The sequence below is a fragment of the Anser brachyrhynchus genome (assembly GCF_964034855.1).
Source record: "Anser brachyrhynchus genome assembly, chromosome: 3".
Classification (NCBI taxonomy): domain Eukaryota; kingdom Metazoa; phylum Chordata; class Aves; order Anseriformes; family Anatidae; genus Anser; species Anser brachyrhynchus.
In genome coordinates this window covers 83,080,980-83,108,731 of record NC_137696.1, presented here as the reverse complement: position 1 = coordinate 83,108,731, position 27,752 = coordinate 83,080,980, and the positions used below count along the sequence as shown (strand labels likewise).

Genomic DNA, 27,752 nt, shown 5'->3' with positions numbered 1-27,752 from the left:
TTTTTCTCTTTTGATCTCTTGTTTTTTTCCTTCCTTTTTCAATACAAAGCACTTTTTAGTAATTTCATGATAATTTCTGTTTTCTGTGGTCTGTATTTTCTTTACTAAGCTGCTTTGGATATCAGTTTCTGATCTTATGATAAGTCCCTTCAATACTGTTGTAACTTTAATAGCGGAAGTACATAAAATCTAAGGAAACTAAGGAAATGCCTCTTGCTGGGCAGGACACTGCCTTAATAGATCCTATCCAAAGGTAAGTATTAACTCACATCACCATACATCACCATCATTCTGTGTGCAGTTTTGGGTGCCACAACGTAAGAAAGATATAAAACTATTTGAGAGCAGCCAAAGGAGGGCAATGAAGATGGTGAAGGTTCTGGAGGGCAAGACATATGGAGAGCAGCTGAGGTCCCTTGGTTTGTACAGCCCAGAGCAGAGCAGGCTGAGGGGAGGCCTCATGGCGGCCTGCAGCTCCCTCACGAGGGGAGCGGAGGGGCAGGCGCTGAGCTCTGCTCTCTGGGGACAGCGACAGGACCCGAGGGAACGGCATGGAGCTGGGACAGGGGAGGGTCAGGCTGAGGGGTTAGGGAAAGGCTCTGCACCCAGAGGGTGGTCGGGCACTGGGACAGGCTCCCCAGGGCAGTGGTCACAGCACTGAGCCTGCCGGAGTTCAAGAAGTGTTTGGACGATGCTCTCAGACACATGGTCTGATTTTTGGGTGGTCCTATGTGGAGCCAGGGGTTGGACTCGATGGTCCTTGTGGGTCCCTTCCAGCTCTGGATATTCTGTGGTTCCATGATTCCATGACCTTGCTCTGTGGGCAAGTGTTTTGAATCAACGATTTCTCTCAAGTTTCACATCACATCTTTGGTATATTATATTTGCTGAAGAGTTAGGTCTGTGTTAATCATTTGTCCCGATGTGACTTTTTTCTAGTCTCCTGCTTTTATTTATCTGGAAAATTAATCTTACATTTAAATTATGATTTAAAAAATAATTTTCTCCCAGTGTAGTATTTGTTATAGAAGACAAAGTAATACACTGAGCCTTTTAAGTGGGAAAAAAAATGGATGCCTATTATGGATTTTGATTATTAAGGGAGTTAATTCCTTTGCCTTGGATTGGTGTGCAAGAAAATCTGGTTTTTAGAAGGCAGGGTTTTCTGGAGTTGAGACAGATACTTTTGTTACTGTGCCTTCTCCTCTCTGCCATCCCGTGAAACTACTGAATTGTCCAGGAAGTGTTCCCCATGTGACAAAGAGGAAATATCCCTGATTCACACTCAAGTCTAAAAGTAGGAATGACTGCGTTTTGCTAAATCTGTGGGGAGAAGCACACCCTAGTTGGTGCTAGGTTTGTTAATGCTTCAGGTGACTGTTTGAGGATTTGAAAATAGTATCAGGTTGTTTAACAAGACACGCTACAGCAAAAGTGTTGTCTGTTTTTTAGTTGTTCACGTGTGACATCATAACTGATTTTGCTTTACTATGACAGTTATTAAGTCATCCTCTTTTTAATAAAAACTGTTATTTTTTTCTCAAATAATCTGCTTCTGGAGTCAAGTTTTCTTTCAACAAAAGGCATATTAGTCTTTTTATAGCATAAAATTAATACCCTTTTAGGCCATTTATTGAAGATTGCAGTGTTATTATTTTGTACTACCGTAAAATAGTAGCTTCAGTTCTTTTAATCTCCGCTAAAAATTCTCTTTCATTTCTTGAGTGAGTTGTAGATTTAGAAGGACTGTACATCATTTCCATGGTTTTGGCTTTGCTGTGTATCACTATTCAGATGCATATGTGACAATGGCTTATGCATTCACCCTTCTACCAGGTGAATGCTCCTATGCTTGAAAAGGGCTTTACAAAAAGGCAGAGAATTATGAGCAGTCATTAGTTATTACCAATTTATGCTAATATACTAGGAACCTAATCATTTAATCATTCTGATTGAAATGATAGGCATGATTCACAGGAGATGTAAATTGGTATAGCCCCATTTAAATCAATGAAACTATACTGATATATGCCAGATGAGAATCAGGTCCCTCATCCTGATTTGAATAATGTAATGGTAGGCTGACCAGACCATTAGAGAATACAGTTAATAGAACAATCCTATATTAAAACTGGAATGGAATATGGAAGCTAGTAATCTTTTAAATCTTTTTAAAAATCTTTTTTTCCCTCTATTTACCTGTGAATAGACAAGTGTTAGGTAGAACAAGTTTAAGCTTTGAAGTTGGTAGTGTAATGGTGTATTTAGCAAACAACCACAATGTAGAAAATATTGGAAAATATTTTCACATGGTACTTTAAAAAAAGCCAAGTTTTTGATGATTCTTGAAAACAAATTATTTTACCTCTGCAGCTGCTGTTATTATAAAGCACTCTCTTTGTCCTTACACTTACTTAGTGTGTTGTTAAAATACTAACTAGAGTGTAAAAGAAAGGTGGATAAAAATAGAACACTGCAATTCATCCAGTTCTTGTTAATGAAGGATTATTCCCTACTAAATATATATAGTGTCATTTCAAATTCTGGATGCCTGTCATTGTAAGAAAGTAATGTAAACATGGTTGCAAGTTTTTGTTTTTGTTTTTGTTTTTTACATGAAAGTATCTTAAATAAGAGTTATGAAATTGCAAACTCTCCCTGGAACTACAACAAATGTTTCTTCTCATTTTATGCACCTCTGGGACTGTACCACTGGAAAATGGATGCAAGAACCCATAAATTTGCGAGATGCTTGGTACTGGGTTCCTGGCATACATTTAATCCTTCACTATTTTTGTCCCTGAAAGGAGAAAAAAAAAATATATATATATATATTGGAATTTGGTTTCATTTAAAATATATTACTGAGTTAATATATGCATGTCTATTTTTGCAGTGATCACGAGCGTTGATTAGCAAACTGATGTCAATACCTCATATGTACATACATTACATATGTGGAATGGTATGGAATGCGTGGTGGGCTAATTCATTTATTTCTATCAATTTACTATGGAAGGTCCTCTGTATCAAAGGAAGGTGGTGCATCAAGAGGCATTGTTCATTGTTTATTAGGATCAGTTTGATTTTAAGAACTTTGATGTCAACCATGTGAACTCACAGTTTCCTACATCTTTTAAGTTGCTTTGCAATAAGTATTTTATGCTGAGATTACTTTTGAGGCTGCATTAATAGGATGTTTTATCTTATACAATGATATAATTAGAGATTGTAATGTAAACAAGCTTAAGGTCTGAAATCTGTATTTTAAGAGGAAAGAGAGACTGGAAGGGGAAGAAAGGATTGCTCATTGAAGGACTGCTGTCACTGCAATGTTTTATAGTACTTCTCTTAATTGTTTAACAATTATAATATGTTCTATTTGTGTAGCACACTTCATTCAAGACTGCAAAGACATTCAAGACTGGACCTCGATCAATATCACTAGATCTGTGAGATCTGATTTCAACAAGTTTTAGCCAGGTTGATGTTTGCAGTAATTATAACTCTTTACAACTTTGAATTATATTCAAAGAATAGTTTCAATCAAAATGAAGTTGGGAGAAGCGTAGCAAGTTTGCATGGTCCTGTCTTCAAAATGAATCAGCCTAGCAGAACAAAAATAAATATTTATGTTAATATGCAAAGTTTTTACACTTTCATTTTAAAATGAAACTTTATAAAATAAAAATAAAATATAAAAAATCAGGTACTAAAAATAGAGTAAAAAAACATTCTTTGTTTTATAGGAATCACAGAGTGGCTGAACTGGGAAGGGAACTCTGGAGGTCATCTGGCCCAACCCCTCTCCTCAGGCAGGGCCCCCTTGAGCAGGTTGCCCAGGACCATGTCCTGATGGCTTTTGAAGATCTCAAAGGAGGAAAACTCCACAACCTCTCTGAGCAACCTGTGCCAGTGCCCTGTCATCCACATAGTACAGAATTGCTTCCTGGTGTTCAGATGGAACCTCCTGTGTTCCAGTTATTTCCCTTTGCCTCTTGTCTTGGCATTGGGCAGCACTGAAAACAGCCTGGCTCTGTGCTCTTTGCACCCTCCCTTCAAGTATTTGTACGGATTGATGACATCCCACCCTGAGCCTCCTCTTCTCCAGGCTGAACAGTCACAGCTCTCTCAGCTTCTCCCCAGAGGAGAGGTGCTCCAGTCCCTTTATCATGTTCATGGCCCTACATTGAAGTCTTTTCATTATGTCTGTGTCTCTTGTACTGGGGAGCCCAGAACTGGACAGAGTGCTCTTGGTGTGGATTCACCAGTGTCCTTTCCCAGAGACCCCTCCCTTTTTGTTCCTAATTTTTGGACTGATGACCAAAGTAAAACTTCTTTGTTTGTTTGTTTTCTCCCTCCATCTCTGGATATGTGGATTATAGATAGATAGTGATAAATTGTTTCAAAACCACATTAATGGCTTAATAACAGATTCTGGAATAAAGTTCATATACCCTATTTGCTATGCTTCTACTTTTAACTGTTTACAGGGAGATGATGCTGGTGTAAATAGAAATAAAACAATATGTTTTAAAGAGGAAGTTCAGATTAAGTCCTCAGTTGACTACCTTAAAAGTAATAGCACAAACGTAGGGAAAGATTTCAGCGGTCTGAGTGGATGGTAACTCAGAAATATTAAGTTAATGGTTTCTTTGGAAATGCTAGTTGAAGTAACTAGTAGTTTCATCAGTGTGATGAAATGAAACGTTTAATAATTTTAAGCTACCTTGTGCTAAGTGGAATTTATAATAATCAGACTGTGCATTTTCTTACTGCTTTGACTGGTATACTCAGTGTTTTCTAGATACGGATATCTCTTCCTTCCCATCAAAAAGGTTTTCATGCTGTCAGAGTCTGTGTATAGAACTTAAATCATCATCATCAAAAATTGTTGTTTCAAGAAATGTATTCCTCTTGCAAGCTAACAAGTGGGATTATCCAACATCCCCAAGTCGGGGAAGAGATGGTTATGACACGTACCTCAAAAGTCAGGGTACATGGAGGGTGCTTTTTTCTCATGGACTATCATAAAAGCAAGAACTTCGCATCTTCGCATCAGTGCCAACATGAATGGAGAATCTGGCCCCAGGGTTCTGTCTGTAGTAATTTAGAAAGTAATTCCTGAGCCAAGAAGCCTAAACTGCTTTCCTTGACATTGGGTTTCGTATACTGTAATCTTCCTGGAGTCTCAAAGTGGTTTCATCATCACCTGAGAAAGCTGTTTCACAGTCAGGAGCAAAACCATATATGTCTTTATTGATATATGTTAACATCTTCAAAGACTTGCGTATGTCCCCATCTGAGACAAGTGTTTCTAATGAGCTTGTGTGAGCGTGTGTATTATAGCAACCACATAGACACAGGCAAACAAGCACCTGTGTACACTTTCACTTGCACTTCTTTTGGGGACTAGCACAGCTCTTTGTGCCCTCTCTACGTGTGATTAAATATTAATTAGGCTTCTAATATAAGCAAGTGAGTTCACAGGCCCGAGTACCACATAAATAATGCATGAGGTACCCGAAGGCTCAGCTTTAGAAGCTGATTGGCCACCTTGGATTTGTATAATTATGAAGTTTCATTATTAACAGTGGAAGCAGTGGAGAGATTTGCCTAGCTTGAGGGACTTTGAAAGCATAAGCTGTCTCATTAGGGAAAAAGGGAATAAGGCATAATATGCAAACTTGTTAGAAAAAAAAAAAAAGGAATAAAAATTAAGCATAGCTCTTTAATGGGAGTATTTTCTATGTATATATAAACATTTCCAAGTGTATAAAAGGGCAGAAATTCAAATAGGTGAGGTCTACACTACAGCTATTTAACAGTTTTGTTTGTAAGAGGTCTCACTTAAAAGCATTAGTTCTCAGTATAAAACAATCTTTAATATTTTACAGAAAAATCCACAGGTAGCTTAATGGCTTCTGCAAAGTGAGAGGTACGGAGGTGCAAGAGAATGAACACAGTCCAGGGTTCTTGCTAGAATGTGTGTTGTGCATGCAATTAAATCTCAAGGTCAAACAATTTACAGACAATTACTTTTCTAACATCTCCAGAAATGCCTGCTTACACGTCTTTAATTTTAAATGATACTGATATTCCAATTCTCCCCAAAGGTTAATGCTGACTAAATCCAGCTGTGACCTGACACGATGCGACAGCACAGTGCCTAATTATCCTCTGGATAGTCATTTACTTTAAACCATTAAAGAAATAGGCTGAGAGGAAGATTTAGGACCCAGAAAAAATGTTAGCCTGACTTCTTTATTCTTGAGGATGGGATGGGCTGAAAAATAAAAATAAAATCTTGCTAAATGTTAGCCATTTGCTTTGATGGCAGAAAATTGTTCATCCCACTCTGTTTTTTTTACAGGTTAAATTGCTAACTAGTTCATTTTATCCATTGCCTACGGCTGGCGCTAAATGTCAGTGACAAATTTTGTACTTGTCTTGAAGAATGAATTAAGTTATGCACAAAAGCTATAGTGCTCTTTTTAAGATGAGTGAATTGCAGAGGGAAAAAAAAAGTTGCTCGTTTGAAAAAGGATTATTTCGATTAAAGGCCTTTTCTATTGTAGTGGAAGACAGGTAGTGGTTTAAGATAATTCCGACAGTTACCTCCCACAGAGGCTGCAGTCCTTTACTAGAAATTTCTTTAAGAGCACTTGTGTCAGATTATATACTATGATTATTATCATAAGACCATTTGTGACAGTAAAGGGGGGAAGAATTACAGAAAATGGCAACTATTACTCATTAACTAAGGTAAAACTGGTCTTTCTTCAGCGAGGTCAGCATTCCATCACCGTCACACAAACCTTTCTATGGTTTGTAGCAATGGCAATTAAAAAAAGAAAAAAAAAAAACACAACAAAACCCACAAGTATATTCTATGCCAAATGTTGGTAAGAAAGAACAGTTCGTTCAGCAATTTATATTGAGAAGACTTGGCACAGACTTTACAATCCATCTGGTTTTTAGTTATCTGGCTCTGGTACCACCCCATCATCTATCAGTGAATAAAAAGTATCTAAGAATGATTGCTATCATCATAGTGTTTGAAACTCTAAACTGTTTTACTATCCATAGGCTAAGCCTAAGGGAGCTCTTCATGTTCATATTTTACTTAGTTTTATTTTCATGTGCGCTATATCTGTGTACCAAAAATCCAAGGCGAGCTTAAAGTTAAGACTAGACTTTATGGCCACATCTGGTTACGGGGGGCTTTGTTAGAAACTCAACGTTTCTCACCTCAGTCATGTGGTATGACTGATGCTCTCTTGCGCTTATAGTACCTAATTTTCTCTGGATATCATTATTACAACAGAGAAATAATTATTTTTAATTTATTATGTGGATTATGGCAGTGCCTGGTATTTCTAACTGTAAGCAGGGTACCATTGTGCTGTGCATTGTACAAAAACACAGATCTGAAAGAAATGTTGTTTTTAGTGGCACCCACAGGTTTTGGCAGATACTTTTCTCCTCTCACTGTGTGCATAAATATTTTCACTGATACCAGCTGTAGAGAGTGATATGGTAAATGCTAATCTCAGTACAGTCATAGCAGTCACAAATGGAAGTTAGATCTGTAATTTCAAGTTGAAAGCTGGAATGAAAAATCTCGTGATTATGCACTAGTGCCCTAAGCTACTGAAATATTCCCTCTTCTTTTCTCTCTACACTCTCACACTCAGGCAAGTGGATAAGGTTTCCTCCCCAAGAGAAAGAAAAATACAGATTATCATTTTTCTGTGATAACAGTACAGCTCCTGAAAGACAACCTGACTGTAGAAAGTAACACAGGCTGAGTTGCGTCTCACCTAGCTGTAGACATATAAAGCATAGTTATCTCAGTCTGACCTAGTCATCTTTGCACCTCTCACTAGAATGTGAGAGAAAAAGGTGTTGAATCCTAGAATCATCTAGGTTGGAAAAGACCTTCAGGATCACCAAGTCCAAACCAACCTGACCTAATGAGTCCCATCACTAACCCGTGTCCCTTAGTGCCACATTGATGTCTCTTAAATACTTCCAGGCATGGGGAAGTTCCACCACTTCCCCAGGCAGTCTGCTCCAATGCCTGACCACCCTCTTTGTGAAGAAATTCTTCCTGATATCCAACCTAAACCTTCCCTGGCACAACTTCAGGCCATTTCCTTATGTCCTGTCACTTGTCACCTGAGTAAAGCGATTGACACCCTCCTTGCTGTAGCCTCCTTTCATTTGTAGAGGGCAACGAGGTCTCCCTTCAGTTTCCTCTTCTCCAGACTAAACAATCACAATTCTCTCAGCTGCTCCTCATAACTCTTGTTTTCTAGTCCCTTCACCAGCTTCATTGCTCTTCTCTGCACACACTCAAGCAGCTCAATAGTCTTGTAGTGAGGGGCCAAAAACTGAACACAATATTTGAGGTGTGGTCTTATCAGTGCCACGTACAAGGGGACAATCTCTTCCCTAGTCCTGCTGGCCATGCTATTTCTGAGGCAGGCCAGGTTGCTATTGACCTTCTTGGCCACCTGGGCACACTGATGGCTCACGTTCAGCTGGCTGTAGACTAGCAACCCCAAGTCCTTTTCTGCTGGGCAACTTTCCAGCCACTCTTCCCCTAAGCTGTATTGCTGCATGGGTTGTTAATGACCTAAGTGCAGGACCCCAGCACCTACCCTTATCGAATGTCACTCGATTGGACTTGGCCTACTCAGATCCCTCTGCAAAGCCTTCCTGCAGATGGACTCTACCACCTGACCTGGCATAGTCTGCGAACTTACTGAGGGTGCACTCAATCCCCTCATCAAGATTGTTGATAAAAACATTAATTGGCCCCAAAACTGGCCCCACTACTGAGCCCTGGGGAATGCCACTGGTGATGGGCCAGCAACTGGACTGAACGCCATTCACTATGACTCTGAGCCTGGCCATCCAGTCAGTTCTTCACCCAGCAAACTGTACACCTGTCCAAGCCATATGCAGCCAAATTCTCCAGGAGAATGCTGTGGGAAACAGTGTCAAACACTTTACTAAAATCCAGGTAAAACAAAGTCCACAGCCTTTCCCTCATTTAGTAAGGTGGTCATATTGAAGGAGATCACATTAGTCAGGCAAGTTCCACCTTTCATAAACCCACACTGACTGGTTCTGATCACCTGATTGTCACATACGTGCTGTATGATGATATTCTAGATGACCTGATCCATACCCTTGCCTGGTACTGAGGTAGACTGACAGGCCTGTAATTCCTTGGATCTTCCTTCCTTTCCTTCTTGTAGATTGGAGTCCCATTTGCTAACCTATGGCCAGGTGCATTCCACATAATTTTAGGCATCTGTTTATGATGAGGCAAATTATTCTGTAAAGGTATTTGGTTCTGCTCATTAACTCTAAAGAGAGCCTAAACTTGATCTAAGTTTTAGATTCCCACAGGAGGGCACATGCATCGTACCACTTATAATTTTCCTTTCCCTAAAATTTTCACGTCTGCCCTGTCTGATCACAGATGAAAAATTCATTTCCACTCCCATGCATGAAAAAGGGTCTGTCAGTGTTTTTAAGAAGTATATTTTAAGTTTTCTCAGTATTTTTTTTTTCATTTGTAAATACCTACACTTTTGACCTTCCTTTTGATATGCTAGTTGGAGCACCTTCAGTCCCATATTTTTGGCTTTTTTTTTTTTTTTTTTTAAATCTTGAATCACTTATATAGCTCTCTTCTGAGTTTTCTCTTCACACATTCTTTGTAGTGTGAATAAGTGTTGTAGGAGTGGTCTCACCAAAATGTTACATAGGGAAAGACTATTCTTTGCTTCTGTTCCTTGGTATATGGCAATTTCCTTAACTGTTAATGCCACAACACGGCATGAAGAAATTGTACAGAGACAGATATTTATAATTTTCTGTAATACTATTTTTTGAAGAAAAATCTTCATTCTTTGCTCCCAGTTACCTGTATACTTGCATTAGACTGTATAAGCAACTGTATTTGTAACTGTACATTTTGCAGTGACCATTCAGCTAGGTGGTCATTTGCAACTGTTGCACTCTACTCATTGTTTATCATCATTTGATGATATGAAATATTTGAATTAAAGAAGCTGCTGCATTTTGAAACCTGTCAATGAGTTAGATTTACTGCATTTTAGTTACACAGAGTAACCAAAAGTGACTTATACAAATGTAAGCATTTTATCTAAGCCATGCAGGCAGGCAATGGAGAGAAAGAGAGGCATCGTCAGAGGGCAATCCATCTCACTGACTCCAGTGGAAAAGCACATCAAAATTTAAATAAAGCAAGCAAATAACAAAGAAAAAAAAGACAACCCAACCCAAACCCAAATTATCTTTGCATATATAACTCCTCCAGAAAATGAGAGAGAAGAAGAAAACAACTTGTTTGTAACAGATCACGGCCATATTCCATGGACAGCATAAAAACTCTAGAAGCAATTCTTCAAATACTGGTGTATTTCTCTCCAGTGACTGTTCTAGGTCTTAGAAATAGCTTAGACTCAATATTTAACTTTGGGATGGATAAAATCACATGGGATGAATATCAACCCATGACGCTTGCTATTTGAAAATGTGTTTTTTACACTTCCTGTTTTATTTATGTGAGAACTAGGGGAACATTATTTAAGAAAATATAATGGTCAAATATGTTAAATTTTATGTTCAACTCTTCAGGGTAAGAGAAAGATTTCATTTCCATGTTTATTCCTGGAATAGAATCCTAGAAACTGTATTTTTTTTCATTACGGCCTTTTTTCATATCTTAATTATTGTATAGTCCCTTGGTAAATTCAATCTTTTACTAAAAGTTGTAATTACGTTCAGCTGAAACCTCCAGACAGGGCTACAGAACTTTCTGCTGAACCTTATTATAATTCCCAGGGCAAATATATACTGATGTATAGTTTCTTATCCAGAGATCTTGCCTCTTTGAGAGCACTTGAAGTAGAAAAAGATATACTCATCAAGAAAATATTTCATCGCTGTTAAAGCTATGGTTTTGAGAATTGTTTTACCAGTAATATTACTTCATATAATAAAGAACTTACAAATGGCTGATGGGTGTGAATATGCTTTGTTATATTATATACATAGCAAAGAAGTGACTCAAAATATTTGAAATATTTCCAATGGATAAACTTGAACTACTTTTTGTAAATTAGGAAGGCATTTTATAATAAAGAAGGCATATATATGTTTAGCACCAAGAAGTTGAGAGCTTACCTCTTTTTTTTTTTTTAATTTATTTGAAGCTAAATTAATAACCAAAGTTCTCCATTTGCTAATTCTATTTAGCAATTTACTCTGTGAACTTCTGGACTAAAATCAGTGGGACAGTACCAAGATGCATACAAGATGTAAAGCTCTGTATTTAGGAAAAAGCTTATTGACTGATTAAGTGTGCAGAATAGAAACAATGTTGAGGACAAAACAACTACAACAACAAAAGGAATAGAATTCAAAATAATCAAAATTGTCAAATAATCAAAGTAAAACCAAATAAGCTGGGATATTAGAAATAACACACATGTTCCTGCCACAGGTTTCATTGTGTTTAGACCGTATCAGTGATTTCTGATTTCCATTTTTTAAATTGAACTCATTTTCTCATCCACTGAATAGTCTACCCTTCAAATCCATCTCTCCAATTCAGAGACTCTGGTGAATAGTCTGGTGAATATTGCTGAGGAGGACATTGTCTAGACCATACACAGGCAACTGAGTGGGTCAACACTATTGTGGATCTCTTGTGAAGAGTTCGTTGATATCTTAAGGAGCACCATGGATAAGTCACTGATTTCTTTGTATTAGCTGGCTATGCAAGCACATTACACAAACATTCTATTGTTTTAATGTCCCATGCTATACCTGAGGAAAGGAGTGTGTCTCCATATTTACCTTGGTCTTTTCTAAAGTGGTGGTTTCTGTCATTTTCAACCTTTTTTTTCTTTGTCTTTTTTTTTTTTTTTTAATGGCTAATAATAATTAGATTTAGACTTTCAGAACACTTTTCCTGAGGTTTCTTTGTCAGCCCACTTTCCCCTCGGAGTCCATTTGGATAAGCTACATCTTCCCTTGCCATGGCCCTCTAAGGAAACTTAACACATGCTTAGTGTCTCCTTAATGCATGACCAGTTCAAAAAAAAATCCACACTTCCCCCAGTCCCAAAATAACATGGCCAAGCCTATAGTCATCTCTAGCCTAAGTCTTTATTGTTGTTTCAGTGACACAAGAATCTACGATTTTGAATAGGTTCTTTCACAATGAGAGAAAAATAATTTTTATTTGTAATCAAAATTTAAATTTCATACTAGTTTTCTGTTTTTTGTTACACAGATTTGCATAGCCCAGATGTATGACTGGGGTTGGGGGGGAGTGTATAACAAAGTTATTTTGAGCTTGTTGGTTAACTCCAACTTGAAGGATGATGAAAAGGGAGCCATCGTTGCCTTGATAGTTTTTTTCCCATTATTTCAAATTCACTACAGCCAGGAAAGGACACATTTGGATGTGTTTGGCAGATTCCTAAGGGTAACAGAAGTATACATGCAAGAACAAAGTCAGATTAGTTTAATTTTGCTTTTTTAAATACTGTCTTGGAATGTGCGATGTTCTGAAGCTAAGGGCATTGCATAAATAGAAACTGTATTATGCTGTGGTATTTATCAAATACTCCTCATCTGCTGCACCACCCCCATAAATCCACTGAAGCTTTTATTATTCAGGGGTGGGAAGGTAGGCAGAATGGAGTGAAAGCTACAGAATGATTTAACACTGTGGGAACTTAATCAATAAGACTGTTGCAGAGAACTCCCAGGAAAGAGTGTTGTTTTCCATCCAGATGATAATGAGGCAGACAAGCAGCAACCTCTGGAGGAGGAATGTTGGAGCAGTGACTCTGTGGTACAGCTTTGCTAGTTGCTAATTAATAGTCTGAGGCCAAAGGGATACCTTTTTGTCCCTCTGCAACTTGTAGTTTCTCAGTGGTTTGTCCCACATGGCGCTTTCACTATAGGGGTCTCTGTCTGCTGAGTGAGATTCTGGAATTTTATCTAGATTTAAAAACAGTGCTGGAAAGGCAGGTTTACCTTTCTTCTCCCGCCTTTGTTCTTGGCATTATTAGTATATTTATACTTTTATAGCACTTAAATATTAGCACCTTCCAGCCTATGCCAAAGGAGTAGGTAGTGAGATGCAGTAATTGCACAGTGCTGTAAAAAATACAGGGAAAATTATTTGGTGTATTACAAAATATGATCTCTGTGTAATCTCTTATTCCCTGTGCCTTACATCCCAGTTTCAGATAGCTGAACTTATTTTGGTGTTTTGACATCTGTGGTCTGACCAAAAAAAATACAAAATAAAAATCATCAAAAGCCAAGCTGAATAACAGCAAAAACACGACTATTATTTGTGATGTGCAAACTTAAATAATTGTAAGTGGTGTTAGCTTGAAAAGGTTAAAAATACTTGTTTCATGATAGTTAAGTTCAATATTCACCTTTATCTATAGTCCAAAACAGAACAGGGATCCTCTTTAACAAGGTTAAAGCTCTGACTGAACTACGCCATTATATCTGTACCTTTGTGAGACACACTCTCATAGTCCTTTGGTTCTTCCAGCCTTCAAGGTAATGACGTACAGAAGTATATGAACAAGAAAGTATTATCTCCATTACCAGAGAAGAATTTAGGCAAAAGAAAATTAAATAGTGAGGTCAATGTTGGCCATAAAGCAAACTAGCAGGGAATTGAATCCAGGTTTGCAAAGCCCATTCTATGGGAGCATTCCTACCTACATCATAGGTAGGAATGAATTTGTGCATCGTTATACTAGAGCATAGGTAAAAACTGCTACATTCAGGTTACATGTCTCTTAACAGTCAAAATGAGCTGTAGTTAGCAGAAGTCCTTCCAGGTTTTCCAGTCTAGAGGTCTCACTTCAACATCATCTAACTTCCATGGAAAAATTTACTTAAAGATTCTTGAAAGATTTTCTTAAAATGCTTTCCTAAACCAGAGTTGCCATGATTTATCAGTGCAAAGAGCAGAGCACATTAATAAAATTCTCTGTATTGATGCCAGATAGTTGTTTCTCTTGCATTTAGTTTTGGTTTAGATTTTTTTTTCCCAATTATTCTATTTTCCTGACTCTCAATAGTCTCATCTTTGTGTTAAGCTTGTCACTACTTATGTAATCATCCAAAGCACAAGTATGATAGCAGAGAAAGCCACGGAGTAAGTGTACCTGTGTGCCAATGTGTTTTTCCAGTTTCACAACAAAAGGCCCTTGAGACTGCAAAGGCTCATTTGATTTTTGCTGATCTGAGAGGTCTGTGTCATCTTTGATAATTCACCGCAGCAGATCAAGCTTTACATAAAAAAAATCACATTAACTAAAACTCTAAAGTACTAAACATTTTAAAAAGACAAATTTAAGCTTTTCAGAGGTAATGTTTTTGGATTGAATTAAAAAAAAAAGTTATAATCATCATCTTCATCTACTAATGAGTGAAGTGAATCACAGACTGTGCATTTAGATGGGTTCAAAAATATTTCTGCTTTACCTAGAAATTCAACTGATTTATTTAAAGGTGCCTAGAAAAGTTGATTTGGATACAGAGTTCCTAAGGAAATTAGGCATCCATACCTCCAAGCAACTTTCAGAATCTGAGCCTAAACATTGCACATTTATAGTATAATTTGTAGTTAATAACTCTGGCATAATAAATATACAGCTGGTATTTGGAGAGTACTGACTGTATTGGGCAATGTTTTGGTAGCATGGAGGCTGCAAGGGTGGCCTCTGTGAGCAGAGCCCAGCAGCTGCCCCAGGTCAGAGCAGAGCCAGCTCCAGACAGCTCCAAAGGGACCTGCTGCTGGCCAGAGCTAAGCCAGGGAGTGATGCTGGTTGGACCTCTGGGAGAGCAGATTGAAGAAAGGAAACAAAAATGCTGTGCCAGAGCAGCTGGGAGAGAGGAGTGAGCACCAGCCCTGCAGCCCCCAAGGTCAGTGCAGCAGGAGGGCAGGAGGTGCTCCAGGCACGCAGCAGAAGTTCCCCTGCGGCCTGTGGAGAGGCCCCTGGTGGAGCAGGCTGTCCCCCTGCAGCCCATGGGTCCCACACGGAGCAGATCTCCACGCTGCAGCCCGTGGAGGAGCCCCCGGTGGAGCAGGTGGATGTGGCCTGGAGGAGGCTGCGGCCCATGGAGAGCCCCCGCAGGAGCAGGCCCCGGGCCGGAGCTGCAGCCCGTGGAGAGGAGCCCACGCAGGAGCAGGGGGTCTGGGGGGAGCTGCCGCCCGTGGGGGACCCGTGCTGGAGCAGTTTGCTCCTGGGGGATGGACCCCGTGGTACGGAGCCGTGTGGGAGCAGATCTTGGGGAGCTGCTGCCTGTGGGCAGCCCCCGCAGGCTCAGTTCAGGCAGGACGGCATCCCGTGGGAGGGACCCCGCGTGGAGCAGGGGCAGGGGGTGACTGTGAGGGAGAGGTGGAGGCGAAGTGTTAGGGACTGACTGCAGCCCCCATTCCCCATTCCCCTGCACTGCTCGGGGGGAGGATTTATGAGAGGGTGGATGTGGGAAGGTGGTTTTAGTTTTCTTCTAGTTCTCACTGCTCTAGTCTGTTAGTAGTTGGCAATAAATTACACTAATCTCCCTTATGCTGAGTGTGTTTTGTCAATGATGGTAATTGGTAAGTGATCTCCCTGGTCTTATCTCAGCCTACAAGCTTTTTTAATTGTATTTTCTCTCCCTGTCCTATTGAGGATGGCGAATGGAAGAGCTGTGTGGTGGAGCTTAGCTACCTACTGGTGTGAAACCACCACACTATGGCATTGATAGCATTGTTTCCTTGGCTTTCTGTTGGTACTTAAGTTTTGTGTTGGTCTCATACTTTCATAGTAAACCGTTTGGGGCAGAGATCTTTAGGGTAATGTCTAGGGTAGCATGTAGTGCTTTGCTTTCCCTTGTTAGAGCAGTCATTGTTAAGAGGCTAGATTTAGTACTTTAAGTGTTTATCATCCAGTTCTTCAATTCTCATTCTCATCTGTGACTCATGCTACAAACAGGTTCAGTATCTCCGTCTTATGAGAGGGTTTGTTAGTACTTTTTACAAAATAAGAGGTATCTTCATAACTGACAGAAAATATCAATACATTTTTATTCGTCCAAATACTGAAAATTGTAGTGGAAATTCAGATTTAACTTGGATTTCAGCATAGCGTTCTCACAATTACCAGAAATAGCAGACAGCAACTCAGGAGTCAGTTCTGGTAGGCACCACAACAATACGTGCATGAGCGCGCATGTGCACGTACATACGCATGCTCTTTAATTACAGTCTTCGTCCTAAACAGATATATCCATATGCGGCTCATGATTTACAATTATTTTTGTTTGTGAACCATTTGTATTTTCATTTTCTTTGGTGTTTTGACAGGATATAATTATTTCTGAAACATATAATAGGATTAAAGCATATTTCATTATTAAAAAATTATTGCATTATATTAGTGCCATCCTGACTGCATGAAAATGTTAAACCAGTTTTATTTTTTTCAAGAGTTTTTTTTTTTTCTCATGAAAATTTTGTGAAATTAATTGTTTGCTTTCTCCTGACCTCTGAGGGGTCTATAGCTTCAGAAGATATCTGATAAAGGATGATGACATGTAATGAGAGCAAGATTTAGCTATTAAACTTCCTTGACTGACTTTAAATATTGATTAGAGAAACACTTCTGGGCAAATATTTATATTGAACAATAATATAATTCAGTGATTTTTTTTTTTTAACTTTCTGAATATCATTATGTCTTCAGTAATTTAACCTAGCAAAATACATTGTTAGCAATGGGTTATATGAAAATGGCCTAGATAGATGACACAAAAAGTGAAAATATTTTTTTTCTAACAAACATCATCATTCATAATACATTAAGGTGCTCTGTGTTGCGGAGTATGTATCTGGCCTTTCCCAGGGTTTGGGACTGTTGTACCTGTGATATTGGCTTCAAGCCATTTCTAATATAGTACTTACATTGTGACAGATACTAATGAAACCACGCTGTTTCTAGATAAAGCTGATATTGAATACATATATAGGCAGAAGACGTAATTTGCTTATTCACTTTTTTAATGAGCTCAAGGAGGACAGAACAACCTTCCTGTATCTGTGAACAACTCCTAGATTTTATTAGTTTTTTCAAAAAAAAAAAAAAAAGCATGGGTTTGTTTATTATGTATATAACTGTGACCGCTGAACCTATGTGAGTAACTGAATGATATTTCCTTGTAGGACAAGAAAATATGTCAAAAATTCTCAAAAAACTCTGAAGAGTCTAAGTAACATCAGCATATTTGTCTTTTAAAATTCCATCCTAGCTTTCATCCTAGCATCCTAACATCCTAGCATCCTGCATCCTAGCAGTGTGGCCAGCAGGGCTAGGGAGGTGATTGTCCCCCTGTACTCGGCTCTGGTGAGGCCGCATCTCGAGTACTTTGTTCAGTTTTGGGCCCCTTGCTACAAGAAGGACATGGAGGTGCTTGAGAGAGTCCAGAGAAGGGCAACGAAGCTGGTGAGGGGTCTGGAGAACAAGTCTTACGAGGAGTGGCTGAGGGAGCTGGGCTTGTTCAGCCTGGAGAAGAGGAGGCTCAGGGGAGACCTCATCGCTGTCTATAGGTACCTTAAAGGAGGCTGTAGAGGGGTGGGGGTTGGTCTATTCTCCCACGTGCCTGGTGACAGGACGAGGGGGAATGGGCTAAAGTTGCGCCAGGGGAGGTTTAGGTTGGATGTTAGGAAGAACTTCGTTACCGAAAGGGTTGTTAGGCATTGGAATGGGCTGCCCAGGGAGGTGGCTGAGTCACCATCCCTGGAGGTCTTTAAAAGACGTTTAGATGTAGCCCTTAGTGATATGGTTAGTGGAGGACTTGTTAGTGTTAGGTCAGAGGTTGGACTAGGTGATCTTGGAGGTCTCTTCCAACCTAGACGATTCTGTGATTCTGTGATTCTGTGATTTCACTCAATCAAATGGTGAAGAGTCCAACTTCTGTGTCAACCACAGAGGGACCAAATATGTGCATTATAAATAGTGTTTGGATATCATTTGAGTGTATGGGCTGTTTAATGACTGTTTTTCACTACTTTAATTACATTGAGCCTTTGGTTACTGAACACTCCGAGCATTCACTGAAAGTTTAAGGTATCCAGGTCAGAGAGCAGTGTGGACCGGCCCTACCTCAATGCAGCATGCTCTTCTCAGCTGTCACACCCTGAATGTCTTTTATGGCTTCCTCTGTGTTTCTGGTCCAGACTGAGGATGGAATCCTGCAGAGGTACTAGAGAAGTATGTGCTTGCTATGGGCATACACAGGATATAAATCTTGACAACAGAAGTAGCTGAGAAGGGAAAAGACAGTATGATGCCAGTTATCTGGACATACCTGACATATCTGCTGATCCTTGTACCAAAATCAAATACCTACTGTCAGATGTTTTTTTGCTTTCAGTGGGAAAATAAATATAGATTTATATTTTAAAAGACATTGTCAAATATTTCCTATTAATCAAAAAGAGTTAAAAGAGTCATTTTTTACTTAGAAAATAATTCTTTGGCCAGTTTCTCAGGTAGAGGCCATGTAGAGTACCAATGATGCTTCATAGATTTCAAGAGAGCTGCTAATTTAGGAGAATTAAACAGTTTGGTCTGTTGGCTGTAAACACTTTTTGAAATAGTCAAATCAGCTTAACCTTCTTTGAGGTTGTAATACATATTTCACATGACTGTATTATCAATGCATGCCATGACAAAGACGAGTTTACTTTGAAATGTTATCTATATGTCTGTTATTTCAGTACATTTAGATGTTGTAAATTTAATTTGAAATTTGAACTGAAGTTTAATGGTTATTTCTAGATTTAAGGTAATAATTTTATGTCATTTTTGATTGCTGATGTATAATATTGAGATTCCTTCATCTTAAGACTTACTCGCTTTTAAACTCTTGCTGCAGCAGTTTCTTATTGCTCTAATTCATATTGCTTTCTGTAAGGTAAGAAGTAATGTAACTTACTCTAAAAGATCCAGTTACTGAAAATAAGAGGAGTGTATATTCCTCTAGTTAAGAGTTAGGATCTAAACCCATATGGTGGTTTAAAAGAGAGAGGAAAGAGAGGCTCTAAATAATCTATAATAAAAAACTCCCCAAATGAACTGAAATTTAAAAATATTTAATTGTTAAACTAGGTGTCTAAAATAGGTGGTTTTTGTTATCTCAAAGGCTGCAGAAACAGATTCTTAGTATTATTTTCTGTCTGCTAAAATATCACAATCAACCTGAAATAATGTTCTAGGATGTTCATCCTGTTTTTGTCAAAAAATGATCTAGCCTTAGGAATTAGTCCACAGTCTGGCTAAAGCAAATTTTTTTCTTAAACCAGTAAAGGTATAAACAGCCAGGGGTCTGTGTGTGCGCAATAGCTGCTTTACTGCTCAGTTATTATTGCAAATTAAAATCAAAAACTTATACAAATCTTTGCAGAAAAAGACCAACCTCTGTATGAAATTAAAAGAAAGGCATAGTTTTTATTTTTCTCAGGAATGATATTGATTCAATTATAATTCATCAAAGAAGGTATTTGATAACAAAGCAGGTGCATATTACTTATTGTATTCCTGACTAAATGTGAAAGTTCATTCTATTGCTAGTACAGCTGAATCATTTTTTTCTGATCATTGTTTGCAATCTACTCTAAACTACAGTAAGACTTTTCTTCACTATACTATTGATTTCTAATTTTTCTGTTTAGTCCCTGTTTTTCTGATCAGATATCTTCCCAAGTTTTTATGACTGCAGTACACACTGAACATGATGATGACTAAGCCTAACAGATATCTCACTTTTTTTTTTTTCCCTTCTCTTCTTTCTCTACTTGTTTCTGATTTGTAACATTCCTACAATTCTATTCCTACAGCAAGCTATTTTCATGGATATCTAAGCTGGCATCTCTTCATCATTTAAGACTGGATTTTTCTTGTATCCAAACTGACAGATTTTCAAAACTTTGGGATTGGTCTCAAGTGGTCCTGCAGACATTCTCTCCACAGTTTCCTTTTTCATCTATGTAATTACATGGTCCAGACTATTTACTGTGAAAGTAAGATGCCATTTATTTGATTCTTATCTTAAGTATCTTCTTGTTCAAAATATCTTCCTCTTTAAATGTGCGATGTTCTCATCCAGGCATTAGCATCATACTTTAGTAAGGTTTCTCCTTCTGGCATAGAAGCTGGGGAGCCTTCTTTCTTGGTGCTATTAATTTTCTACTAAGTAGACCTTTAAGTTCAGTTCTGCTCACCTTTACTTACCTTGTTTCCTACCTGGATGGTACGCTTTCGGTCAATGACTGTGTAAGGTCTTTTATTGGTTATCTTGTCTCTTCTACCATCTACAAGTTTTTGGTCCCATGTGTGGGAAGCTGTAGCTGTGAACAGCCATTGCCCAAGTACAATTGTACTCGGTAAGTACCTATTTGTACATAGTGAAGAGCAAATGCAACTTGGATACTAAGAATACAGGTTTCTTTGTTCAATTACATAGATCAGAATGATTCCTTGAGAAAATGTAAGACCACAGGTAAAATGAGATAAAACATCAAAAGTAAGTGAGAAAAATGGAAAAAGAGAGTTGTTAAATCACCACCCATTAGAAATTCTCTGAGATGTGCAGGAAACAGAATAATGTTTAAGCAGCACTTCCACTGAGTAACTGCAAGAAATGCATAACTCAGAAGAAAGATATTTAGAGGTAGTTTGATTTCTTTTGATAGGCTTAGAATCGTTTGATGTTTTTCAGTTCAATCAGGTAAGAAAACTAGTTGTATTTGATAAAATTGAAGAGCATTCCATTCCATATATATTTTAAACAAATATTTCTCTAAGCATAGAAACAGTGACAAAACTCAAAGTATTCGGGAGTTATTTAAAGGCAGACTAAAATATTGCAGCTTGGAGAGCTAATTGAGTCCTTCATCTGAAACCCAAATAGGTCTGGGACCTAGGACAAAAAAACTTTGGAAAGGTGGTGCTGACCAATCCAAATTCAAAAATAATTTCCTCTGCAATGTAAGTGTAAGGTAAGACCAGTAAGAAGTTCAGGGAGAGTAGGCAGTTCCCCCGTATTGTGGATATGATAGTGGATCTGCAGTGCTGCAAAAAAGACAGTAGGCAGAAAGAAGGCCCAAAGAAGCGCACAAATGTAGTCTCAATAAACATCAAAAGTCCAGAAAAAGCCTGCCATTTGAGGAAAAATTATTTGAACTCCATCAATTTTCAGCTGCATTGAAAGTGTTTTCAGGTTCTCACAGGGCATCACTATGTGAGTGCTACTACCTCAGAGACTATCCTTCACAAGAACAGTAGTGGACATAACAGTCAAATACAACTCAACATCTCAGCTTGGAAGAAACAGGACATTGAGTAATTTACAACTGAACAACGAAATAATGAGAGTCTGTAACATTAATACTGTGGGAAAAATGAAATAGAAAATGAAAGGGTCGAGCCTTTTATTTCATCCATACACTTTTTCATTCAAAGTGTACATTAACAGTATATATTGTTCGCTAGATAGAAAATATGACCTGTAATGGTACCAGGAATGAAATCCCATAATAAAAGAGTTGACAATCCTTTCATCTCATCTCTGAGTGCAAGTCTGGCCTTTGTGGAGGCAGGGAACTGATCAAGGAACACTTTGCAGGCACCTTCTAGTCTATTCTAAGACTAGAGAATAAGCTCTCAATAAATTCAGAGTATACTAACCTGACTTGCTTTTTCAGTAGTCTGGTCTAAGGTGAAATATGGACTGAAATTGTTAGTCATGCACACATTCTGCAGAGACTAATTAAAATCATTAGTAAAGCGCAGGTGGGACATCATTTTTGGAGTCTCTGATATTGTTGAAGGTGCAGACCTGCATAGAACTATGTCTAGAGGCACTGGGATAGTGATACTTAAATTATTAAGAAAAAAATATAGTGATAAGGACACAGAGGTTAGAAACAGAAAGTCCAAGAGAAAACAAACAAACAAACAAAAACGCAAACAACCAATACCACATGGATATCAAGTTAAAAATAATGTTAGAGGCAACCTTTTCAGCCTATTGCATATGTAAAAAAGATGATCAAATTGAAAGAAATGTTATTGTTGATACAACATTTAAAACATATTGCCATGGAACTAAAGCTGGAATGTATTTGATGCTACTAGCTAGTTCTTCTAGGCTAAGACTCTCACATTTCCAAGATTGCCCTTTTGGAAGATAGTGTCATTAAATAAACACTCATATATATCAAGTTTGTTTTCTCTGACACAGTAAATATAACATCTGATAATGGCCCAAAGCATAGCAGACGTAAATTCAAACACGTTATTAGATTAAACATTCAGATTATCACCTTGAGAACCATGCACTGGTCTGGGGTGCTGGTTTAACAAAGGGAATGGAATCAGACCCTGACAGACAGAGGACACAAACCACAGAGGACCAAGTCAATCACCTTTAGTTGCCACTGGAAGGCTTTTTGAACTAGGTTATGTGGCAAGGCTTTGGTAGCAGGGGGGATGTAGGGATGGCCTCTGTGAGCAGAGCCCAGCAGCTGCCTCATGTTGCCCAGGGAAGTGATGGAGTCACCATCCCTGGGGGTGTTTAAGGAAAGGTTGGATTTGGTGCTTAGGGACATGGTTTACTGGGTGACATTGGTAGTAGGGGGGTGGTTGGACCAGATGATCTTGGAAATCTTTTCCAACCCTAATGATTTTATGAATCTATGGCAGATCAGAGCCAGCTCCAGCTGGCTCCAAAAGGGACCCACTGCTGCCAGAGCCAAGCCAGGGAGCAATGCTAATTGGGCCTCTGAAAGAGCAGATTTAAGGAAAAAAAAAAACACAAAAACAAACAAAAAACCTGCTGTGTGACAGCAGCTGAGAGAGGAGTAAGAACCAGCCTTGCAGACTCCAAGGTCAGTGCAGAAGGAGGGCAGGAGGTGCTCCAGGCACAGAGCAGCAGTTTCCCTGCGGCCTGTGGAGAGGCCCCTGGTGGAGCAGGCTGTCCCCCTGCAGCCCATGGGTCCCACACGGAGCAGATCTCCACGCTGCAGCCCGTGGAGGAGCCCCCGGTGGAGCAGGTGGAGGTGGCCTGGAGGAGGCTGCGGCCCATGGAGAGCCCCCGCAGGAGCAGGCCCCGGGCCGGAGCTGCAGCCCGTGGAGAGGAGCCCACGCAGGAGCAGGGGGTCTGGGGGGAGCTGCCGCCCGTGGGGGACCCGTGCTGGAGCAGTTTGCTCCTGGGGGATGGATGGACCCCGTGGTACGGAGCCGTGTGGGAGCAGTTCTTGAAGAGCTTCTGCCTGTGGGCAGCCCCCGCAGGCTCAGTTCAGGCAGGACGGCATCCCGTGGGAGGGACCCCACGTGGAGCAGGGGCAGAGAGGGACCGTGAGGGAGCAGTGTAGGCGAAGCGTTAGGGACTGACCACAGCCCCCATTCCCTGTTCCCCTTTGCCACTTGGGAGGATGAGGTAGAAGAGGGTGGATGGGGCGGGGGGGGGAAGGTGTTTTTAGTTTGCATTGAGTTTCTTGCTGCTCTGGTCTGCTAGCAATAGGCAATAAATTGTATTAATCTCCCTATGCTGAGTCTGTTTTGCCCATGATGATAATTGCTGAGTGATCTCCCTGTCCTTTTCTCAGCCCTTGAAACCTTTTCATTGTATTTTCACTCCCCTTTCTCATTGAGAAGGGGGAGTTAGAGAGCAGTTGCAGTGGAGCTCAGCTGCACAGCTGAGTAAAACCACCACAGTGCAGCCTGTGTATACATTTGATGGGTTTCATGCTGAGGTCTGTGAGGGTTCATATTCTCTATTAATGGTAGTTTCCAAAAAAATGTCCTTTAAATGTGACAATCAGTTTTGGCTTAGACATCTTGAATTTCTCCTTCAGTTTGTCTTTTTTTTTCTTTTTCTTTTTTTTTTTTTTTTATCAGTAGGCATGCAGTTAAGATTTACATTTACAATTTTGATGAAGAAATTGTTAGAAGCTATATCCTAGGCTTGGTTGGGCAAAAAAGATCCATTTTGTAATTTTTAAATCCCTCAACTCTATATGGGGCCACCTAAAGCAACAATTTGTCCAATCTTAGATCATTCAATAAAATAAAGCACAATGATTTTGATTGTCGTTTTAATTAAATACACAATACAAGCACTGAAATATTGAAGGGAGCAGAGACTTCATTGCAGAGGTTTCGCAAGTTTCACCTGTAAATGCTGAGGCAAGGACTCAGAGGCATGGCTGTGTACAGGCAGTGTTGTGAGTATAGTGACAACCGTACATGCCCATTGTTTTGCATCATTAGTACAATGCTGAATCTTTAAAAAAAATTAAAAAAATAAAAAAAGCCCACTAGGAAATGTAGCCTCCAGAGTCCAGTCTTTTATTACTTTTTTTTTTTTTTTCTACTTTATACAGCACCTAATTTAGGCCACAGACAAAAAGAAAATGTATCTTGAATATGCATCACGGGTTCCAAAAATGAAAAGAAATTGGATTTGGATAGCACTTACTCAATAGACAGATATGATACATGGTAAGAAGGTGCACTGTCTGCCCTGTGATAGATTAAACTACTTTGTAGGAAAATTACTGTGAGCCAGTCACCACCACCACCGTGGCTAAATCTTTAATAAAATTCTCTTCCATATTCAAGAGCGAGGTATGAAGTACACAATAAGCAGAGTGGAGTAGAGTGCCATTTATCAAACCACAGCTAGGTCTGTAATCTCCTGCTTTATCCTTTTTTAGTATTTTATTTGTCTTTATTGTTGCAAGGAAGCACATTTACCCAGGGCAGTGGGCTTTCGGTCCTGATAAACCTTTTGTTTTAAATTCTACCTGTATGTCTTTTTCTCTTTTTTCTTTTCTTTTCCTTTTTCTTTTCCTTTTTCTTTTTTTTTCTTTTTTTTTTTTTTTAAATTTTCTTTCATTTTTTTTATTTTTGGATCAGATAGCCATCCTGTCACTCTATGGGAGTAATTAGTTTGTTTTGTTTTGGTGGTCCCTTGCTTGTTACATGTTCTTTCACCCTTCCCTGCCTGACCTGACCTTACCTCTCTCGTCTTTGCAAAAAGAAAGCCAAGCCTCTAGGACATTTTAAAAAGAATACTCAAGCCTGTGGAGAAGACAGTCTGGGAAGTATTGCATAATGCTTTTTTGAGACTATTTGGCAAGATGGCAGTGTTGAACCATGTTGCAGTTGGCCCCTGGGTGGCACTACATGGTTAGAACTGGGACCAACAAAAGCATTTTCAGATAAAGGAAGAAAACATAATTGAAGCAGTTTTCTTTTTTTTAAAGTTGAAGACAAATCCTTAAGCTGAATTTGTTGATATTTACTCAATTAAATACAAATACCTGCATATAACTGTTTTCCTCTCATTAAATCTGATGGCAAAATGTTCTGTGTGTCTTGTCTACCTGATAATATCTGGATCACTTTGGGCAACATGTTGATATTAAGTACAGATGCAGTGGAATGGTCCTGTGGGTAGAAGTATGTGACTAGAACTGCTTTGTGCTGCCTGAATATGCATACTACCAGTCTGTGCTGCAGCCCTGGGGGTGATTTTTTTAGTACTATTATAACCCTTTTTATTGTTTGAATAGCAGTTTTATGACAAAACATTTATATTCAGCCTGCCTTTGTACTTGACTGAAAGAGAGCAATCACTGGGAATGATAAGGCAACAATGGTAATGATAACTGCATTTATGGAGGCTTACAGAATTTAAACGGGCATGCAAAAATAGACTCACAATAGTGCTCTACCTGAGCCTGAGCTGGTTTGGATATGTTTCTTGTGCCAGGCCCATATTTGCTTCTTGATGGAGATGTTTCCTTTTTTCCTGTTTTTCTCCCTTATGGCATTTCTTCTGTATGAATCGTACATATGTGTACATCAAGTTTATCTTACCACAGAAAGATGCCATAGTGAGCTGGAGGAACATAACCATTTTTCAAAATCCACATCTCTGAAAGTGTTGCTCAAACTAAATATCAAGTTCTCAGAGTTTGTGGTTATATGATCTTGCAGCAGAATGACCATTACTTGTCTTTCAAGGTCCTAACCATCATGAAAAATAGGCAAGTCCTTCGATCTCCTTTGAGGAGTGAGGGGTAATACTGGACACGGGAAAGTAATCCAACAGTGTAAGAGCAGCCAGTCTCTTGCCTGAATATTTTTAAATCCGAGCAATTCTACTTTTATCTTCCATTCCTGTAGTGTTTTCTCCCCTTTGAGGTTCACATACACATAAACACATGCGCAAACACTTGTGTATTTCCTTAAATTCCTTGCTTTTAGAAGAAGTCAAGAAAACAATGAGAAGTCTTTTTTTTTTTTTTTTTTTTTTTGGAGGGTGTGTGTGTTGGGGGGTGGTGCTGGCTCCTGGTTCTCTGAATTTGTTGTGAGCGGAGCAGAATTATGCCTAAGTCTGGTTATACAGTAACAGTTAGTGTATATTATAATGAAAGGAGATGTCCACTACTCTTTGTTCTAAAAATATTATAAGGCTGCTGTCTGCAACACTTTACACAGTGGCTGCTAAGTAGACGTACCAATGTTGGAGGCTTTCTCACAAGGAGAGACTGTGCTTACGGAGTTAGAATGACAGATCCAGCCTATATTTTATATACATATTTTCAATATTTTAAAATATTTTTTTCAGCAAGCTACTTTATATAAAAATGTCTCTGAACTGTCTGTTTTTATAAGACAAAGAATTTTTTTTTTTTTTTAAACAGAATGAGCATCTGAAAGGCTTTTAAAATTATGAGGCCTACTTTAAGATTTCATTGATCACGAGAACTGATAATCTCAACATACCTCAATCTCTTTCATGCTGTTGTTTTCCTATTATATACTTTCAATTCTTTCTCCACTTATATTTTAATTTTCTGTACTTATCACCTTTGCAAGTTGACAGTATACAAAATATGGGTAGAAAAACCTTGTGAAAACCAAGTGACTCTAGAACTGTAGGAATAAAAAAATAATTTTAGTTGTTAAATGTAGTTTAATATATTCATGTTTTATTTTATTCATGTATGTTATTTTGCTAATTCAAGAGTTCTCTTACTAGGCTGCAATTTTTATATACATGTATATGGTCATTACATGTTAGCCAGATTATGTGTTCTGTCTGTTCCATTTAGGTTTTAAATATGTTTAAATTCATAATTCAAATTCTTTTTTTTCTGCAAGTGAAATACAAGTAATGCAAACATTAACTTGCTTTGCCTAAGTTCTTAGAGTGTTTTACTGGAATGCCGGATTCAAAGATATGTCATTTTCTACTAAATGTCTTTCTAATTCTTTTGTGCAAATGATACCTTTTCCCCAGGCCCAGCTACTTAGTGGATATTATTGAACAAGTGTCTTTTATAGGATCTAAAAAAGTGCAGCATTATGTGAAAGAAATTTTTTTTAATGTGCATGGACTATTTAGGAATATGCTTAGTGAATATTAAGCAAACACCTGAAGTTCCTGTGCTGCTGCCTAGAACCAGCACTTCATTACCTATTACGTGCAGTGACTTTGAATTTTTTATTAGGTACTGGTCTCTTAGCCTGTAAGGCTTGTGCATGATGTATATGAGAGCGATTTCCAGCAGAGAGAAGCTTATCACAGATCCACCTAAAAGG

The 27,752-nt window shown here is 38.7% G+C and overlaps 1 long non-coding RNA gene across 3 annotated transcripts in view; it reads left to right on the top strand.

The window, feature by feature from the left end:
• The window catches only part of LOC308192662, a 161,898-nt gene that overhangs the window by 47,688 nt on the left and 86,458 nt on the right, over positions 1-27,752 (top strand). For all 3 annotated transcript variants that reach the window (XR_013948972.1, XR_013948973.1, XR_013948974.1), the window contains one exon: positions 27,662-27,751. This is a non-coding gene — a long non-coding RNA (uncharacterized lncRNA). The remainder of the gene's footprint in view (positions 1-27,661; position 27,752) is intronic.